This window comes from Lynx canadensis, chromosome D2 (genome assembly GCF_007474595.2).
Source record: "Lynx canadensis isolate LIC74 chromosome D2, mLynCan4.pri.v2, whole genome shotgun sequence".
In the NCBI taxonomy this organism is placed as follows: Eukaryota; Metazoa; Chordata; class Mammalia; order Carnivora; family Felidae; genus Lynx; species Lynx canadensis.
The window spans coordinates 54233784-54242127 of NC_044313.2; the positions used below are offsets into that span (position 1 = coordinate 54233784).

The following is an 8344-nucleotide window of genomic DNA, read 5'->3' on the forward strand; positions in this document are numbered from 1 at the left end:
TACTTATCTTCTCACAATAAAGCTATAGTATCTCCATTCCACTGTTCTTGATGTCTGCTGAGGTGGTACAATAAGAACAACATAAGCAATTCAGTCCTAAGGGCCATTTACTCAAAGGAAGAACATCTACACGAACAATCCTGTCCAGGCTGCACTCCAGAGAGCTGGGGTGATATTAACAAAGAACTCATGTCCAAAATATACAAAGAGCTCTCGCAAATCAATAAGAAAAAGGCAGCAACCCAATACAAAAAAATGGGCAAAAGACTTGAACACATAATTCACAAAAAGAGATCAAAATAACCCATAAACAAATGGAAGGGTTGTTCACTTCATTCCCCATAAAGGAAATGCAAATTAAAAACCACAATGCAGAGCGCCTGGGTGGCTCAGTTAAGCGTCTGACTTCAGCTCAGGTCATGATCTCGCGGTCTGTGAGTTCGAGCCCCGTGTTGGGCTCTGTGCTGACAGCTCAGAGCCTGGAGCCTGTTTCAGATTCTGTGTCTCCCTCTCTGACCCTCCCCCATTCATGCTCTGTCTCTCTCTGTCTCAAAAATAAATAAACGTTAAAAAAAAATTTTTTTTAAACCCACAATGAAATAGCACTTCAAGCCCAGTAGAAGAGTCAAAATGAAAAAGATGAAAAATACCAAGTTTTGGCAAGGATATGTAGCAATCTTGACACTCTTATGTTGCTGGTGGGAGTATAAATTGACCTAAACACTCTATCAGTCATAGTGCAGTCAGGAAACACAAACCACACCAATTACTTAAAGAGACAATTTAATATAAAGAATTGTTAATAATAAAGGATGTGTCTCTAGTTTTAATAATTCTAATCATTTTCTTTTGTCCTCTTAGCTGAAGGGATCGTAGCTGCTTTCTGCAGTTGCTACCCCATGATTCTTTCAAGTTTTCTTTTTACCCTTGCAGTTACTTAGTTAACATCTTTACACCTAGTTAACATTTACATTAAATTACCTCTTCTCAAGTTACTGGTATGGTTTTTATCTGCTAACTCATATAGAATTGATAGCAGGAGTGATCCAGGAAACAGACCCTCAAATATAGGATGTCTTGGGGCTCAAGTGGCTGTTATACTTTGCCAATATGGTGATAATCATGATTTCTAGGGCTGTCATGTGGCCTGGGACTCAGACATCTACAGATGTAGGTTCTCATGTTGTTGGGAGTGGAGGTACAGAAGCAAGGGTTTTCATAATTGAGATTGTACAACTCTTATATCCTAGTCACCAGCAATGACCCTCCTATATACTATGGGAGTAGTTCAGACTTAGAGATCTTTCTGGAAAACTATACATAGTGGATGGGTAATTGAGCTACTAAATTCAGAACTAGCCAAATTATTGAAACACATGTTTCTATTACAAATGAAAAGATGGGGATTGAAAGACGGAAATAGAAATCACTTTGGAATAGAAATCACCTAGGAAACAATTTAGTCCTTGTCTCTGATGGGACAAAAAAAAAAAAAAATTAAACAACCTACTAGTGCTGAGTGTTTTAATGTCTATTAGCTCATTTAATCATCTCACTAACATTATGACTAGGTATTAGTATTCCTGTCATACAGATGAGGATATTGAGGTTAAGTAATTTATGCTAACTTAGTACCCAAACTCAGGAATGAAGGACTTCAGCACCCACACTCTTAACCATTAATGTAATCTCACTCTCTGGAAGCCAGCACTCTCCACATGCAGTTCAATAGAATACTCTGTAAACTACAGGTCTTCATTGCTTCCCTCCCCACCTCCCCCGCCCCAGGCTATTCGGTTTACAATGGGGGAAAGAGCCACGTAGAAGGTTAGACCCGAAAAGGACTTCACAGGTTCTCTCCATCATAGTCTCAGTCTGCAGTAACTTTCACTGAAGTCTAAGCACATACCTGACTTGCCCCAAGGCCACAGAGCAGTTTGTTTTTCCAAGGGAGAGGACATTTTATTTATTTATATTTAAACTTTTGTTTTTTAAAAGTAATCTCTACATCCAATGTGGGGCTCAAACTCATGACCCCAAGATCAAGATGCTTAACCAACTGAGCCAGCCAGGCGCCCCTCACAAGGCTATTTAGCGGTGGAGGCAGAACTATAATCCAGGTTTCCTCACTCTCAAGGCAGTTTTCACTATACCACAAAATCTGCCCCTCCCACATTCTCTTCTCTCAGAGATGGGTATTGGTATAGGGTCCAAAGTTCTTATTGACTCTTTAAAGGGACTGGCTGATGTGGACAGGCAGGCTTGTTTATTAAAGGTACACAGATCTACTTCCTGGTATATATTCAATGGCACCTCCAGTTTTATGCGTTACCAGACTGGGCAGCCACTGTGTGCTGTGCTGAAAAGTCAGTTTTCAACCTGCCCTACATTACCTTTGCCTCGATACTTCAGACTCTCAATGTTTGCTCTTTTGGGTTGAAACACTGGAAACCTTGGTTAAAATGCCAATGGACAGTACAACCAAAGGAAGTTGTTGTCAATTCCTTAGCTTGAATTAGTTTAAGCAATTAGCACTCATCTCATGGAAGAGTCCTAAAGGATCAGGACTCTGGAGACATTTGGATTTTCCGGACGGTATCAAATGGCATAGGATGACCCGAGAGAAGTGAGGCAGGTTATAGCAGAAACCTGCAGGGACAGGTCATAAATGGCCATATGAAGTCACGGGACACCTGGAGAGGTGAGAAGAAACTAAAAGTCAGAAAATGGTACAGAAATGGGGTGGGAAATGGAGCTGTTTTGTACAAATTAGAAAGAGACCCACGGAGCTCCTGGGTGCCTCAGTTGGTTAAGTGTCTGACTCTTGATTTCGGCTCAGGTCATGATCTCACTGTGGGTGAGTTTAAGTCCTGCATCGGGTTCCACGCTGACATTGCAGAGCCTGCTTGGGATTCTCTTTCTCTCCCTCTCTCTCTGCATTTCTCTCTCTCAAAATAAATAAATAAACTTAAAAGAGAGAGAGAGAGAGAGAGAGAGAGAGAGAGAGAAAGAGAGACCCTTTCTGGGCATCTTAGAGAATACAGCACCGACTAGATTTCCATTTCTACCGGCCCAACTTGCACACTGAACAGCCACTTGTGACAGACTTGTGTAAATCACATGCATCATAATGTTGCTGAGTGGTTGCCCTGCCTGCCACCCCTGCCGTTGCTCCTCATTTCCCAAGACAGCCGCAGAAAAAAAAGAGAACTAACCTTCACAATGCCTGGCCACAGCCCTCAGCGAATTTACTGAGCTCTTACTCTGTGCAGTCGGTCATCACAAAAAACTCAATGAGTAAGATACTATTTTCCCAACTTTACAGATGAAAAATATAATGGCCCAACGAATTTAAGTGTTTTCTGTGAGACACACAATTAAGAAAACATTCAAAGAGGCTAAGTACAGTGTACCCAGCGAGTTAAGCTGGGTCTGACTCATCCTTATCTTTGTCTCCCTATACCACACCTGTTCACAGAAAACTGTTTCCTGCAGTTTACATAGTTGTACATACTCAGTTATGGCCAACCCTATTCTCTATTACACGGCATTGACCTTCAACGGTCTAACTTAACACAGGTAAGCACACAGGTTTCTCATTTGTAGGTGGACCATCTGGCAGCAATAGGGGAATAGGAAATAGCAATAGGGAAAAAAGACCCTTTGACAAGGTCATAAGAAGGTTAATGAGGTCTAGATTTTAAAATATTTTTCTAAAATCTGAAAGAAAGAAAAAAGATACTTCAATGACAAGTTTGAGTACTAGCTAACAGCACAGTGATAAGCTGGGCGCTGTAAAACATTACATTATAGCATCTTGCCCAATCCTCAGAATATCCTTATGAGGAGAATACTATCCAAGCCCCCATTGTTCAGATAAGAAAAATGAGACATTGAGAAGCCACTTGCTAAAGATCTCCTGGCTAAAGTATTGGAGCCAAGATATGAATCCAGGATATCTGTTACCAGAGTCCACACACTTGTTCCTCTATATTACCTCTGCTGATAAAGCGAACAGTTCATGTTGAAGATCTCAGAGAAAACCCTGTAGTATCTTAGACTATTAACTTAAAAGGATTAACTCTGAGGCCTTAGGGGATGGTGTCATGATGAAAATAGCAAAGAAAAGGAGATTTTTGTGTTTTTAAAATAATTCCTTTGATAATATTAATTTCTTTGGTATGTTTGGCGTACTAGATTACTAGTACCTTTTGGATAAATGTCTTGTGTTTGATATGTTTCCTTCACTCACTCACTCATTATTGAATCATTGCTGAACAATACTGATCTTTATGGAGAAGGCACCATCATGCCTAACACTGAGCTTGGCGTATAATAAACTTAAACTTTTATTGAATGATTAGTTCCAGAAGGAAGAGGTTTTACCAGAAGTTTTCTAGATGTAGTTCCACAGGAATTAATCGTGAATGATTTTGATAATTCCGTCACTAAATTACTAAGACAATATTCCACAGGTATGGGTTGAGTTTGAATCTATGTTTAGTGTAACAACTTTTGAATTGGTGGTAGTCAGCAAATGTTCAGTAATTATAACCTTTTTTTTTCTTTAAGAAAGAGAGCACAAGCAGGAGAGGGGCAGAAGGGAAAGAAGGGGGGGGGGAGAGAGAGAGAGAGAGAGAGAGAGAATGAATCTCAAGCAGGCTCCACGCTCAGCACAGAGCTGGACGCGGGGCTCAGTCCCACAACCCTGGGATCATGACCTGAGCCAAAAGTGAGTCGGACACTCAACTGACTGAGCCATCCTGGTGTGTCAGTAATTATAACCTTTCTAGAGAGTAAATAAATTGAAAATATTTGTTTGCTTTTTCTGTAAAATTTTAAATGCTCTCTAATATCTAACATTAGGGTATGCTAATATCAAATGTCTGTAGCTCAGTTTACTTTTTTTTTAAGTTTTATTTATTTAAGTAATCCCAACACCCAACGTGAGGATCAAACTCATGACCCCAAGATCAAGAGTTGTATGCTTTTCCAACTGAGCCAGCCAGGCACCCCATAGCTCAGTTTATTCATTAGTGTCCTCTACCTTGTTTTAGGAAGTATAGGACATCCTTTATTTACAGCAAGTCAGTTCACAGTTCTCATTCCAGGACTCTGCCTACCACCACCGTGTTCAACTTACGGTGCCCTCAGTGAACCCAGAACAAAGAAGCATATGGTGCCCAGACTTTTGAGGAAGTGCATTTCTACCTTATTGCAGCAAAAAGCCCTGCAATCTGATGTCCAAAGCCTATACTTTGCTGAAGAAATATATAAGAAAAATATTCCCGCATCCATTTCTCAAAAAGCCATTAAGTAGCCTGAAGTTTATCTAGAAATTTCCTCGAAGGTAAAAATAAAAATATTGCCATAGTCTTCTGTGACGTAGTTGAAAGGATATTGGAAGTGGTTTTGGAGAACTAGATTTTAAACCCAGGTCTAACTACTATGCAATCTGTGTGGGTAAGATACTTAACCTCTGCTTCCTCATCTGTAAAATAATATTCTCCTCTCCGGGTTGCAAAGGTTGTAAAGGTTAAAAAAAAAGGGTGGGGGGGAGTTTGGCACATGAAGCTACGTAGCAACCTAAAAAAAGTCAGTTTAATTAAAACCAGAAATATTATGTTAAATATTTTTCTTTCTCTCTTTTTAACAGGAAAACGAACAAATTTAATAACATGTACATCTTCTGTATACCCAAAGAGATACCCAAAGAAATTAACTCCAAAGATGCCTCTTTCTCTGCTAATTTGTTTAAAAAAAAAATAACAACCAAGAATTATGAAGAAGTGAGGTCTTTGTTCATTTGCCCCTACCTTCCTGGTGTTCTGGTTCATATAAAGACTTCCACCATTGAGGAAGTCTATGTGAGCTTTATATCCCTGCCATCAGGGCAAAATGCCCGTCTTCATGTAAATGCCTGAGAAGAGTGTCATGTGTCAGTTTAGATAATGAGAGTTCATGTCTCTGTACTGCATCTCTTAGAATCCTTTTTATTTGGTGAAAAGTTTTTTAACTTCTGAATTATGACCAGTCTCGTTCATCATTTCACAAGGTTAAACAGCAGATGTCTTAAGTGTGGAACAAAAGATACCCGCCCCCCCCCCCCCACACACACACATACACACACACTTCTATTTTTTCCTTTCTTCCCCTGGCCTATTCTTAGAGCTTGGAATGGACCACATTACCCTATAGACTGACACAGTGGACTAGCCAACCCATTGAAAAACAGCTTTCCAGCTTGCTGATTCATACCTTCTTTAAGCAGAGATGATTGCTCCTAACTTATACTGTCTTTTTTTCTGACTCCTAATGAGCTTTAGTCAAAAGATCCTTTTTATATCACACAAATATTCAAATAACTGAAGAAATGACAATGTCCAAAATGAATTCCAAATTGAGATATTTTTCCCTTAGGTAAGCCAAAATATGAATTATTCTGTCCATCTATAATGAAAAGTTAACTGAACTCATGCTGGTTTGTCTCTAACAGCATTAAGCTGCCACTTTTTGATGAAGTTTGGTAATTTAGTCCTGCAGCATAATGGCAGGATCAATGGACAAGGACTTAGAAGACTTGGACTCTATTTTCAGTTCTAGCTCTGGCTCATTACCATTACTTTGCCCTGACCATCTTCTATTATTACTTGGAATCTCAATTATATGAGCAATGCAGAAAGATTTGGAAAAACTACCCTGTAAGCTAACAACTAAGATGCAGTGGTCTTATGTTTGCAATTGGTGTGCCATCATAGTCTCAGGCAAGAAAACTGTCTATCTTGGCATCTCAGTTTCTTTATCTGTAAAGACATGATAAATTACTTGTTCCTCTTTTCCCACCAGTTCCCTCACAGAAATGCGGTAATGGAAATGATATTAACATTATAAAAGATTTTGGATCTCTCTAGGCTGTTGCTACATAAAGAGAAAGTCCTTTTTATATTTCTTTTTTTTAACGTTTATTTATTTTTGAGACAGAGAGAGACAGAGCATGAATGGGGGAGGGGCAGAGAGAGAGGGAGACACAGAATCGGAAACAGGCTCCAGGCTCTGAGCCATCAGCCCAGAGCCCGACGCGGGGCTCGAACTCACGGACCGTGAGATCGTGACCTGAGCTGAAGTTGGACGCTTAACTGACTGCGCCACCCAGGCACCCCTATATTTGAACTGGCATTTTTAGGTACTTCGTGCTCCTGGAGTTTGCACCACATCAAATCCATTTGGAAAAGATTACTACATAGACTGTTATTCTTTGCAGAACCATTGCAGAAATAAAACGGGCCACAGAGAATACGCTTTAAGAAAATAAAATTGTTTCGCAAAATTTGTGATTGTTGGAAGTTAAAAATTCTTCTGATTCACATCATCACCCTAATCATCTTAACGCAAAAGAGACAGCTTGTTAATTCGCAGCTTTCTATTGCCATGTTGTCTAGGTAGCGATACCAGCTGAAAAAAAAAATGGGGATACCACTCAGTTGATCCTGGTTATTCCAGGATTTTTGTAAAGTACCTGAGAAAAGTGTGTAGGTAGTGAGGGATCTTAAAATCTAACAATAGTTGACAGATAGCTTCTAATCTTGGTTTTGCATGTGTCAAACCTAAGAATGTTACAGGGATATTCACCTATCTCATGTAAATAGGAGCACTGACAGATAATAAATATATCCTATCTGCTAAAAGAATTATGATCCTTACAATGCCCATTTTAATTTTTAAAGATTGTAATGGTAATGTATTTCGTTATATAATCTCTTATATACAAAATGTGTTTATTAGGATGCTTTCCCACTCATCTCGACTCAGGGTGTTTTTAGTGCTGTTTCTGTCTGAAGGAGCATCCTTCTGTAACTTTTCCTCCTGTAGGTTGGCAGAGGACAGTTGAAAGAGTCAACATACAGACTACCATTTGTGCCTGGCTAAAAATGGTGGTGATTTTATAGTATCCTGGGCATTTCCTGGCCATGAAGTAGGAATCAAGGCTCTGCACCAATTACTTCTTCTTGTGTTTCCTCTTCTCTTCTGGAGAGGGATGGAGGAGATCTTTCTCAAGGGGCATATCTTTGTGGGGAGGGGCATATCCTTGTCACTGCTGGAAAGGCTGTTATACAATCTCTTTGTCACATTAGAGTACTAACAGATTCAAAGCTCAGACAGTGAAGGACAAAAATTCTCAGACTGACACATGAAATCGTATTGATTCAAAGACAGGTCTGAAACTGAAAGATCAGTTTATAGGGTGAAAGGAAAAGAGGAACATACGGAACCAAAATTTGCAGCCAAGGAGGACCCAAGATGTAGAGGTGGCCTGGTAACTGACAGAGATTCCTACAGGCAGGTC

The 8344-nt window shown here is 39.7% G+C and overlaps 1 pseudogene; it reads right to left on the reverse strand.

Annotated features, from left to right (window-relative positions):
* Positions 1-7816: 7816 nt before the first annotated feature.
* On the reverse strand, positions 7817-8062 carry LOC115527581 (annotated as a pseudogene).
* Between the last annotated feature and the right edge of the window lie 282 nt (positions 8063-8344).